Here is a 13,432-nt window from a genome sequence, read left to right as displayed (position 1 = left end):
AGGACAGCCATATACTATCATCACATCTGATCACCTCAATGCCAATGAAGTACCTTAGCTCACCTAAATCCTTCATCTCAAACTTCTTCTTCAAAAATTCCTTGACTTCAGCAATCCCACTATCACTATCACCTGTAATAATCAAGTCATCCACATACATGACTATGATGACCAAACCTGCATCTCCCTTTCTCACATAAAGTGAGTGATCAGCATCAGAAACATAAAAACCAATATTGACAAGATACTCTCTGATCTTGTTGGACCATGCTCTAGGTGCTTGCTTGAGCCCATAGAGCGCCTTCTTCAACCTGCACACATACGTGGGATGCTCTAAATCTTCATAACCTGCTAGCTGATCCATATACACTTCTTCCTGCAAATTACCATGCAAGAAAGCATTCTTCAAATCCATTTGCTGCAATCTCCAACCTTTGGCTACTGCCAAAGCAATCACACATCTGACAGCTGTCATCCTAGCAACTCGACTGAAGGTTTCATCATAATCTATGCCATATGTCTGGGCATAGCCTTTTGCAACCAGCCTAGCTTTGTACCTACTAATAGAACCATTTGCATTGTGCTTAATCTTATAAACCCACTTACATCCAATAGCTTTCTTGCCCTTCGGCAATGATACTAGATCCCAAGTCTAATTAGCCTCTAATGCAACCATCTCCTTATCCATTGCTGGATCCCAATGAGTATGACCAATAGTGTCCTCAAAACATGTGGGCTCAACATCCTCATCTAGTTTCACCATATAAGCATAATGGTGAGCTGCATAACCTTCAAAACCAAATCTTTTAATAGGGTATCTGACCCTGCTAGATCTGCGTACCACCGGATCACTCAATGGAGCCTTTACATTACTATGAGCTCTCTGTACACCTGGTGTCCTGACAGAAGGAATACCAAGCTCATCATCCAAGCTCTCTAAGCCACTGGAGTCTCCATCAAGAACTACTTCAATGCCATCTGACACTTTATTCTTTCCTTTGTCTTTACCTGTAGTGCTACTAGATGCGCCTGAAGATGTAGAGGTACTCCTTAGTCTCCTAGACCAAGGACTACTAGATGATGTCTCTGGTCCACTAAGAGTCCGTGATTCTTGCTTTTCAGCCTGCACATGAGTGTCATGATCATCATCATCATCCAATGCATCACCACTAGATGCATGTCAACTTCTCATTTCATCAAAGATGACATCCCTGCTCTCTTTGAACTTACATGTGATAGGGTTATAACAATGATACCCTTTCTGCTCTAAAGAGTATCCAATAAGAACACATTTTTCTACCTTGGGATCAAGCTTCTTTCGTAGCTCATCTGGCACATGAATGTATGCAACATAGCCAAATACCTTCAAGTACGATACATCAGGCTTCTTGCCAGTAAAGCATTCTTCAGGAGTCATCCCATGAACTGCAGCTGTAGGAGTTTTGTTCATAATATAAACAGTAGTATGAACAGCCTCAGACAAAAAATGCTTAGTCATATTCTTTTTAGCCCATCAAGGCACGTGCAACTTCTGTAATATGCCTGTTTTTCCTTTCTGCAACCCCATTTTGCTGTGGGATATATCTGCATGTGAACTGTCTCTTTATCCCATGAGACCTCAGAAAATCACTGAACTCATTCGAGAGGTACTCTCCCCCTCCATCTGACCTCAAGCACTTTACTTTCAAGCATGTTTCTCTTTCAACTACAGCCTTCAAAGTTCTAAAGTGCTCAAAAGCTTCACTCTTTTCCTTCATAAAATATACCCACAGCTTTCTAGAACAATCATCAATGAATGTGATAAAGTATGAACTACCTCCAAGAGATACATTTTGTGTAGGCCCCCAAATGTCTGTATGCACAACATCAAGGATATTTCTACTTACATCTCTGTCATGTGAAAAGGGTTGTATTGCCTGCTTACCAAAATGACATGCTTCGCATATCTTATGAAATTCTGCAACTCTAAATGTAGGCAAACCTGTAACCAACCCTTTGGACTATATTAATTTCAGCCTTTGTACATTTGCATGTCCAATGCATTTGTGCCAAATTTCAATATCTGCAACAACATCTTTTCCTTTTGCATACATAGCAGCATTCATAGTAGGAATTCTAGCATCTAGAGTAAACATACATCCAAATCTACTTCCCTTTGCTACCAACCTGCACTTGTCATTGAAGTCTTCTACAAAGCAGCCCTTTGCATTAAATCTAACTTGCAACCCTTGCTCTACCATTTGACCGACTGACACAAAGTTCTTTGTAATAGATGGCACATGTAATACATTTGAAAGACTTTTTGTCTTACCATCATGCATGGACAAGGGAAATTTTCCAATGTGTGAAATTGGGTGGCATGAATCATCACTTGTCTGCACATAACCTGCATTTCACAAATCCTACATCTCTCCAAACCATTATGCATGGCTGGTCATATGATTGGATGCACCTGAATCAACATACCAAACATCATCATGTGTTCCCTTTCCTGTAACAACATTCAGCATAAGCTGCATAACAAACAGACGTTCATTTTTGTCTTCATTCTATCATGAAGATGATGCATAGTTTCCTTGCTGCAACTTACCGCTGCAAATATCATCTTTCTTAGCATAACATTGGGCTGCAATATGACCTGTTTTGCCATAGTAGTGACACACAATACCATAGTTGTTAGAACCTATATTCTGCCATCCACCTCTTCCTCGAAAGCTCCCCCTTCCTCTAAAGTTACCACGACCTCCTGAAACTTGCATATCTCCAAATTGCTGATTCAATCTATTTTGCTGGTTGTCACTACCACGTCCTGTACCACGACCTCTTGAAGAGAACCTGCCACGTCCCCTTCCTAAAGTGGAGTAGAAAACTTGGACCTGTTCACCACTTCTTTCAGATGTCTCACTCTGCATGTTGATCTCTTCGGTGATCATAAGGGAGACCAACTCATCGAAATGTGGAAATGGCTTTCTGACATATACAAAAGTTACAAAAGACTTCCAAGCCTTTTTATTATTAAGTCCACCCAAGGTAGATGACACCAAATCATCATTATCATGCATTCCATTAATCGTTGCCAATGCATCTGCAATGCTCCTTACCTTCAGTGCATACTCATTGATAGACATCTTCCCTTTCTTCAATGTATTCAACTCTTGCTTGAGTTGAATCTTTCATGCCTTTGTATTTACGGAAAACATACTTTCAAGTATGGTCCAAGCTGCATATGAATTCTCTACATTTCTAATATGTCCCAGCATATTATTGTCAATTACTGCAGATAGCCAATACATGACCTTCTTGTCTTTTGCATTCCATTCCTTCCATGCCTTTGTCTCTTCTACAGTTGGAGGATCACTCACCTTCGGCTTCTTTTCTTCACCTGAAACAAACTCGTAGAGGCCTTTTCCAATAAGGAAGTTCATGACATGGAACTTCCATGAAGGGTAGTTGTTCTTGTCAAGCTTCTCAATGATGGGGCTGTTGAGATATCGAGCTCCACTCGTGATATGCCAGGGTGACCGTTGTGCATTTATGTCACCGACTTGTCAGTTGTAGATGCGGTTGGTACACTGCCCATGAATAATAGCTAGATGACAGCTATCCTTATCTACTCTAGTTCGTGGCTCAGTTAGTATGCCACCTTAGTTATTTGAGTTTGGTTTGAGACCCATATATAGGGTTCTTCTATTTCTTTGTATGAGAGTTCTTTTTGGCTTACACAACTAAGAAGAGGAAAACTGTTTTCAGCCTCCATCTCTGTGTGTATTCTCCCATTGTGCAAGCAAGAAAGCTTCAAGTGAGACTCCTTCCTTCTCTCCCACAATCTTGACATGGTATCAGAGCCTTGTTCGTGGTAAGGAGCTCAAGAAAGCAAGCCAAGCTCGCGGTGTTCTGGTAAGAGGAGCAGTGTTGCTTTCATTTTGTGTTTTGGGAGCATATCTCTGCAGGTAGCACAACCGGAAATTGCAAGAGTGCATTGTCTCAGGTTGAGACGCCCTTCGTGGTGAAGCAAGAGGGCAATATATGCTGCGGGCATGGGCTTTAGCCCTCGTCAACCCAGTTTTTCTGATTTGAGGCCATTTCGGGGCCTGTTTTGGAGGCGAAAGTTTTCTGCATGCACTCAGGAAAAGGCCCAGTTTTATGCTGTGCGACCACTGTTCTACAGGTTGGTGAAAAGTTACTATAGAAATTGCATTGTATGCTTGTATGCAGAGACATTGGGAGTTACAGAATCATCCTTGTTGCTTGTTGATGCAAAATCGTCACTAGGAAGTGATTGTGTGGTCAAATACCACTTTCGTCAGTTTTGCAGATTAGCCCTTGTGAGGTTGAAGCTGTGTTCTTTGCAGTAACAGAACTTTTTGCAGTATTCTGTAATGGCATCTGATTCTCTTTCACAGATTAACTAAAAAGCTTGACAAGAACAACTTCCAAGCATGGAAGTTTAGAATGACGAATTTCCTTATGGGAAAAGGATATTGGGAATTTGTTGCAGGAAATGAAGAAGAACCAGTTCTTCCTGATGTTCCCAATCAACAGCAAATGCAGGCATTCAAAGCATGGCATGAGAGAGCTAGGAAAGTTATGTACTGGCTGTCTATTAGTATTTCAGACTCTATGATTGTGCATATTCAGGATGCAAGTACGCCAAAGGAGGCATGGGATACTTTGTCAAAAATGTATAGCACAAATACGCAAGCCAGGAAAATGCAGCTCAAGCAAGAGTTGCATAATGTGCAAAGAGAAAGTATGAGCATCAATGACTACCACATGAAGGTGAAGAAGATTGCAGATGCACTTGCTTCCATTGGGTCACCAGTGGAAGATGATGATTTAGTTTCTATGACCTTGAATGGTCTAGGAAAGGATTATGCACAGTTCCGAACATCCATTTCTATCCGTGAAAGATTTCCTGATTTTGAGGAGTTGATTGCTCTTCTAATTTCTGAGGAGCAGAGAAATGGTGGTGCATCTTCTTTAGGAGGAACTTCAAAAGAAGCTGTCTTCTACTTAAATGTTGGAAGAGGTAGAGGCAGAGGTATAGGAGGCCGTGGTAGAAATCAGAATATGCAGCAAACTCAAGAAAACCAGTCCTATGGAGGAGGACGTGGTAACTCTAGAGGCAGGGGGAGCCAAAGAGGTCGTGGTGGATGGCAAAGAGGCCAAAATGCAAACAGTAATGTTGAATGCTACTACTGTGGTAAAATGGGTCATATGGCTAAAGACTGCTATAAAAAGCAGAATGACATCATGAATGGAAAACTGCAACAAGGAAATTATGCATCTTCTAGTAGACAGGGTGATGACAGAAATGAGCATTTGTTTATAGTGCAGCACATAAACAATTCTGTGACAAGTGCAGAAAAAAGCAACGATGTGTGGTATGTTGACTCAGGTGCATCAAACCACATGACAGGTCATGCAGAATGGATGGAGGATGCAAGAAAAATGGAAAAACCAGGATTTGTGGAGACTGGTGATGATACTGCACATCCTATTATGCAGATTGGAAAAATTCCTTTGTCTATGCAGGATGGGAAAAAGAAATACCTGTCCGATGTATTTCATGTCCCGAATATCACCAAGAATCTGATTTCTGTTGGTCAAATGGTTGAGCAGGGCTTGCAGGTCAGATTTAATCCTCATGGATGCTTTGTTGAGGATATGAAAAATAAAGGTCACTTGATAGCAAAAGGAAAGAAGAAGAGCAGAATGTTTACGTTGGATGTAGACATGCCTGAATTGAGTGCAGCAATGTTTGCACATGGGACTGGTGTAGTTGCAGATATTGATATCTGGCATAAACGCATTGGTCATGTTAATATACAACGACTTAAATCAATGCAGGCCCAAAATATTGTTGCAGGATTGCCTAAATTCAAGGTTGCAGAAATGCATAAGGTATGTGAAGCCTGTCAGTTTGGAAAACAGGCAAGGAAACCATTTCCTAGACATGTTTAAGAGAGTAAGAAGCCATTGGAATTAATCCACTCTGATGTGTGGACTACTAAAGCTGCATCTCTTGGAGGCTATCATTATTTTGTCACTTTTATTGATGACTATAGTAGAAAAGTTTGGGTGTATTTTATGAAAAAGAAAAGTGAAGTTTTTGGGCATTTTAAAACTCTTAAAGCTATGGTTGAAAAAGAAACAGGTCTGCAAATAAAATGCCTAAGGTCAGATGGAGGGGGAGAGTACCTCTCAAATGAGTTTGCAAGGTTCCTGCAGGAGCATGGCATAAAGCATCAATATTCATGCAGTCATACCCCACAACAAAATGGAATTGCAGAAAGGAAAAACAGGCATATTGGAGAGGTATCTCGTGCCATGCTCAACGAAAAAGACTTGCCAGATTTTTACTGGGCTGAAGCAGTTGCTACATCAGTCTACATAATGAACATGACTCCCACTGCAGCAATACATGGGATGACTCCAGAGGAGAGGTATACTGGTAGGAAACCAGATATTTCTCATTTGAAGATTTTTTGTTGCATTGCCTATGTTCATGTGCCAGATGAGTTGAGATCCAAGTTGGATCCAAAAGCTGAGAAGTGCATCTTTATTGGTTATTCTCTGCAGCAAAAAGGGTATAGATGCTATAACCCCTCTACTCGTAAGTTTACAGTGAGCAGAGATGTTGTTTTTGATGAGATGAGTAGGTAGTATAAACCAGTAAATGTGATTGATAATGTAGATGCACAAAACGGTAATGCTGCACATAATTCACAGCAGCAGTCACAAAATATTAGTGGACCTGGAGCGTCCTCTAGCAGTGGTTCACATTCTTCGCCATGGACAGGCAGATTGAGATCAGGAGAATCTTCTCAAAGCAATGCAGATAGTGGTATTTAGGTATCACGAAAAAGAAAAGAGAAGGTAGATCATCCCATGTTTGATGTGAATGCAGGTCACTCTTATGTGGATGGTGAGTCCAGTGGCTCAGAATAGAGCATTGATGATGAGTTGGGTATTCCTTCTATTGTTACACCTGGAGTAAGGAAGACCAGGGATGTTTTGAGAGCACCTGGGAGTGAACCTACTTTGCATAGGTCTACGAGAGCTAGGTATCCTGTGGATAGGTTGAAATATGATGGATTTACAGCCATTCACTATGCATATATGGTCAAAGTGATAGAGGAACCAGAACCCACTTCTTTTGAACAAGCCATGGGAAAAGAAAAATGGGAGAAAGCCATGGATGAAGAAATGGATGCCTTGGAAGCAAATGCGACATGGGAATTGGTACCTTTGCCTAAAGATAAGAATGCAATTGGCTGTAAGTGGGTTTATAAGGTGAAGCACAATGCAGATGGTTCTGTGAACAGATACAAGGCAAGATTAGTAGTCAAGGGGTATGCACAAACATATGGCATTGATTATGAAGAAACATTCAGTCCGGTTGCAAGGATGGCAACCGTAAGAGTAGTTATTGCTATGGCTGCATCAAAGGGATGGTCTTTACATCAGATGGATGTAAAGAATGCCTTCTTGCATGGTGATTTGCAAGAAGAGGTATATATGGAGCAGCCACCAGGTTATGTGCATGCTGTTCATCGTGAGTTTGTTTGCAGGTTGAAGAAAGCATTGTATGGCTTGAAGCAAGCACCTAGAGCATGGTCTAACAAGATAGGACAATATCTTGTCACTATTGGCTTTTAGATTTCCAAGGCAGATTTCTCACTTTATGTGAGAAAAACAGAGAAAGGTATTATGCTACTTGTCATTTATGTTGATGATTTGATTATGACACGTGACAGTGATGAAGATATCCTTCATGTGAAAATGCTATTGAAGCAGAAGTTTGAGATAAAGGATTTGGGAGAGCTGCGTTATTTCTTGGGCATTGAGGTGATTAGATCACCAAGTGGGATACAACTCTTGCAGAGGTAGTATGGATTGGATATGCTGTCCAAATATGGGATGACAGGCTGTAAGCCTATTTCAGTTCCTTTGGAGCAGAATGTGAAGCTGAGCGCAGATGCAGGTGAGCTTTTGGAAGACCCTACTATGTACAGACGCATAGTGGGAAGTTTGAATTATATGACTATTACCAGGCCAGATTTGAGCTATACTGTTGGATTGGTAAGTCAGTTTATGCAGGCTCCAAGGAAACCGCATTTGGATGCGGCTAGACGCATACTCAGGTATGTGAAGTCCACATTGCAGTATGGACTATTTTATGAGACTGGGGTTCACATACAGTTGCATGGATACACTAATGCTGATTGGGCTGGTAGCATTTCTGATAGACGATCTACCAGTGGATATGTGTTCTCTCTTGGGAGTGCTACAGTCACTTGGAGCAGCAAGAAACAGCCTACAGTTGCCTTGTCGAGCACAAAGACTGAGTACAGGGGTGCAGTAATGGCTGCATGTGAGGTAGCTTGGTTGCATAAGCTACTTTATGATATGCATCAGTCTACAGATGGGCCAGTTGTCATTTATTGTGACAACATGAGTAGTATACACTTGGCAAATAACCCAGTCTATCATGCTAGAACAAAGCACATTGAGATGCATTATCACTATGTGCGAGAGAGGGTTTTACTAGGTCTTATTGATCTAGTTTATGTCAGCACAGAGGATCAGGTAGCTGACATATTTACGAAGGCATTGGGCGCAGAGAAGCTGCGCAAGTTCAGAGACCTGCTTGGTGTGCAGGAATTGGGATTGAGCTCAAGGGGGAGTGTTGAGATATCGAGCTCCACTCGTGATATGCCAGGGTGACCGTTGTGCATTTATGTCACCGACTTGTCAGTTGTAGATGCGGTTGGTACACCGCCCATGAATAATAGCTAAATGACAACTATCCTTATCTACTCTAGTTCGTGGCTCAGTTAGTATGCCACCTTAGTTATTTGAGTTTGGTTTGAGACCCATATATAGGGTTCTTCTATTTCTTTGTATGAGAGTTCTTTTTGGCTTACACAACTAAGAAGAGAAAAACTATTTTCAGCCTCCATCTCTGTGTGTATTCCCCCATTGTGCAAGCAAGAAAGCTTAAAATGAGACTCCTTCCTTCTCTCCCACAATCTTGACATGGGCTTCCACTGTTCTCTGCCATTATCATAAAACTAATACCAAATAGCAAGCAAATCTTCAGCAACCCTCGACCTGTAATGCATAGCAATACACCAGACAGCCTTTTTCACTGTCTACTCAACAATACATGCAATCTGCAACCTGTTTGCAGATAAACCTTATATTTGCTTCCTACAAACACCTCAAGAATTACAGATTTGCAATCTGTAACCTGCGCACCCACTTTTGGTCAAAACAGCCGAAATCACAGTGTACCCTGAAACTGCTGTCTGCAACCTTGCGGCTCTAAAACGGGACCTGAAACGGCCTCAGATGCCCAAAATAACTGCAACCAAGCCTTAAAGGGCTTATTTGTAGAATACACAGTGCTCTTCGTGCACACCAAATCTCACTACAATCTGAGATTTTTGCTCTGCCTTGCTTTTGGTGCATCCACAGGCACTATCCAAGAGAAAGAGTGAAAGGATGGGAGAGCTTCTTACCCGTGGCTTGTTTGCTTGAACCTTGCTTCTTCTCCTTCACTTTAGCCTTCAAAATCAGCCTCTCTCAGTGGCACAGCTTTGATACCATGTCAAGAATCGCGTGGTGGGGGGACTTGCTCAAGATGTTGCGCCGAACACACACAGAATGCACAAGGAGAAGCTCACTCAAGAGACAAGAAAATAGATGGAGGCCAAAACGTTTTCTTGCTGGTTTCTTCTTCTTCTTCCACATTCTTTACAATGTACACAAAGTATAGATAAGATACAACATAAAGGAAAGTGGCCTACTAAGTCAAACAATGCATAGCCGACTACACTAGTCGACTAGCGCTATAACTATGCCAGCTGCAAATAGGTGTAGCAACCTGAATATAATAAGTAATGAGTCGGTGGCCATGTGAGAGTCATAATGACCACCAATGTGCTAAGTGTAGACGTGTGGACCCATCTAACGAGGCGGTCCATCATCAATGTCCACATGTGTTGAGCTTGTCATCTCAACAATTTACTTGTAGGTATACCACACAACAAAATGGTATTGCAGAACCAAAAAACAAGCATATTGCACAAGTTGCACGGGCATTAATGGCTGAAAAGAATATGCTCAAATATTTTTTGTCAAAGGCTGTCCATACTGTTGTTTACATTATAAAGAGATGTCCCACAGCTGTAGTTCATGGGATGACTCCTGAAGAATGTTTTACTGGCAAGAAGCCTGATGTATCGCACTTGAAGGTATTTGGCTATGTTGCATACATTCATGTGCTAGATGAGCTACGGAAAAAGCTCGATCCAAAGGCAAAAAAATGTGTTTTTATTGGATACTCTTTAGAGCAGAAAGGGTCTCGCTGTTATAACCCTATCACAGGTGAGTTCAGAGTGAGCAGGGATGTTATCTTTGATGACATGGAAAGTTGGTATACACCTGCTGGTGATGTTTTGGATGATGATAATGATCAGGACAGCTATGTGCAGAAAGATAAAGAAGAATCACAGAGTCTTAGTGGACCAGAAATAACATCTAGTACTACACCTACAATGAGCCCTTGGTTTGGGAGACTAAGGAGTAGCCCCAGACCTTTAGGTGGATCTATAAGTGTTGCAGGGAAGGACAAATGAAAGAAGAAAGTGCTGGATGGTAATGATGCATCTACCAGTCATTTGGGATTGGATAGAGATTCTAGTGGTTCAAAGAGTTTGGATGATGAGCTTGGCATTCCTTCAGTTGACTCTAGGTGTACAGAGAGCTCATAGTAATGTAAAGGCTCCATTGAGTGATTCCGTGGTACGCAGATCTAGCAGGGTCAAATACCCTATTAAAAGATTTGGTTTTGAAGGTTATGCAACTCACCATTATACTTATATGGTGAAACTAGTTGAGGATGTTGAGCCCACTTTTTTTGAGGATGCTGTTGGTCATGCTCATTGGGATGCAGCAATGGATGAGGAGATGGCTGCATTAGAAGCCAATAAGACTTGGGATTTGGTACCCTTACCTAAGGGTAAGAAAGCTATTGGCTGTAAGTGGGTCTACAAAGTTAAGCATAATGCAGACGGTTCAGTTAGCAGGTATAAGGCTAGGCTGGTTGCAAAAGGCTATGCTCAAACATACGGCATAGATTATGATGAGACATTCAGTCCAGTTGCTAGGATGGCAACTATTAGGTGTGTGATTGCCTTTGCAGCAACCTTGGCAGTAGCCAAAGGTTGAAGTTTGCAGAAAATGGATGTTAAGAATACCTTCTTGCATGGTGAATTGCAAGAAGAAGTGTATATGAAGCAAACAGCAGGTTATGAGGACTTAGAGCATCCCACATATGTGTGCAGGTTAAAGAAGGCGCTCTATGGGCTGAAGCAAGCACCTAGAGCATGGTCTGACAAGATTAGAGAGTGTCTTGCCAAGATTAGAGAGCATGATCACTCACTTTATATGAGAAAGGGAGATGCACGTTTGGTCATCATGGTCATCTATGTGGATGACTTGATTATTATAGGTGACAATGACAATGGGATTGGTGAATTTAAGGACTTCTTGAAAAAGAAGTTTGAGATGAAAGATTTGGGTGAGCTGAGATACTTTCTTGGTATTGAGGTGATCAGATGTGATGATGGTATATGGATGTCCCAAAGGCAGTATGGCTTGGATATGTTATCGAAGTATGGTATGACAGCATGTAAGCCTCTTTTAGTACCATTGGAGCAAAATGTGAAGCTGAGTGCTGATGTTGGGGATGAGATAGAAGACCCAACTATGTTCAGGAGGATAGTAGGGAGTTTGATTTACATGACTATCACAAGGCTAGACTTGAGCTATGCTGTTGGTCTTGTCAGTCAGTTTATGCAGATGGCTAGAAAGCCTCATTTGGATGCAATTAGACGTATATTGAGGTATGTGAAGTCCACTTTACATTATGGACTTTTTTATGAGAAAGGTAAGGACGTACAGGTCTTTGGATACATAGATGCAGATTGGGCTGGTAGCATGTCAAACAGAAGATCTACAAGTGGATTCATGTTTTCTCTTAGTAGTGCAGCAGTTACATGGAGCAGCAAAAAGCAACCTACAGTTGCTTTATCAAGCACAAAGGTTGAGTATAGAGGTGCTACTATGGCAGCATGTGAGGTGGTATGGCTACAAAAGTTATTAGGTGATTTGGACATGCAGGGAGATGGTCCAGTTTTCATTCATTGTGACAACATGAGCATCATACAACTAGCTAGGAATCCAGTGTTCCTTGCTAGGACAAAACACATTGAGGTGCACTACCACTTTGTGAGAGAGAGAAGATACTTGCAAGAGAGATTGACTTGGTATATGTCAGCACACAGGATCAGATAGCTGACATTTTCACAAAGGCATTGGGTGCAGAGAAGCTTCAAAAGTTTTGAAGCTTACTTGGAGTTGCAAAGATAGAGTTGAGCTTGAGGGGGAGTGTTGAGATGGCAAGCTCAACACGTGCGGACATTGATGATGGACTGCTTGGCTAGATGGGTCCGCACGTCTACACTTAGCACGTTGGTGGTCATTATGATCCTCACATGTCCATTGACTTATCACTTATTATATTTTGTTTGTTATACCTACCTACTGCAGTTGGCAAAGACATAGCCTCAATCGATTAGTGTAGTTAGTTATGCACTGTTTGACTTAGTAGGCCACTTTCCTTTATGTTGTATCTTATCTATACTTTGTGTACATTATATAGTGTATGGAAAAAGAAGAAAAAACCAGCAAGAAAACATTTTGGCCTCCATCTCTCTTCTTGTGTTCTTGAGTGAGCTTCCTCTTGTGTATACAGTGTGTGTTTGGCGCAGCAGCTCAAGCAAGTCCCCCCACCACGCGATCCTTGACATTCTCTCACACAAAAACTATGAACCTAGCTCTTAACCTTTGCACACAATAGATCTGATCAAAATTCCATCCTCACTCTCCTTCATAGGATAGACATGAAAGCACAAGAAAAGAGGTTGAGAGTTGCGCAAAATAGAGAGAGAGATAGAAAGAATTGTGTGATTGAAAGATAAAGGAGAAAGGAAGTTCTCAACCACCTTTTCCAAACTCCTCTCACACGACCCCTCTAACCTTCTTGTTTTTTTTAAATTTATCAAAAGAAAAATGCAAAGCTCTTCTTCTACTAAGGTTCATAGTAGCCTTCAATGGCTTAAGACAATTACATAATCATTTCACATGTCTTAAAGGCTTGAAATTTTAACTACATTTTTCAATACATAGCATTGATATTTGATAAATTTTGCACTAAAATAAGGGTTCATCAGTTAAGGGGGAAATTGATAAGTTGTTGAGAGTTGGATTCATTAAACCAGTCAATGAGGTGACTTGGTTGTCCCCCATTGTTGTTGTACTTAAGAAGAATGGAAAGATTAGAGTTTGTGTGGATTATAGG

This window comes from Lygodium microphyllum, chromosome 9 (assembly GCF_053477565.2).
Source record: "Lygodium microphyllum isolate KBCC chromosome 9, Lygodium_microphyllum_v1.1.10, whole genome shotgun sequence".
Lineage (NCBI taxonomy): Eukaryota > Viridiplantae > Streptophyta > Polypodiopsida > Schizaeales > Lygodiaceae > Lygodium > Lygodium microphyllum.
The sequence above is the reverse complement of the archived record's forward strand: the minus strand, read 5'-3'. Positions refer to the sequence as shown.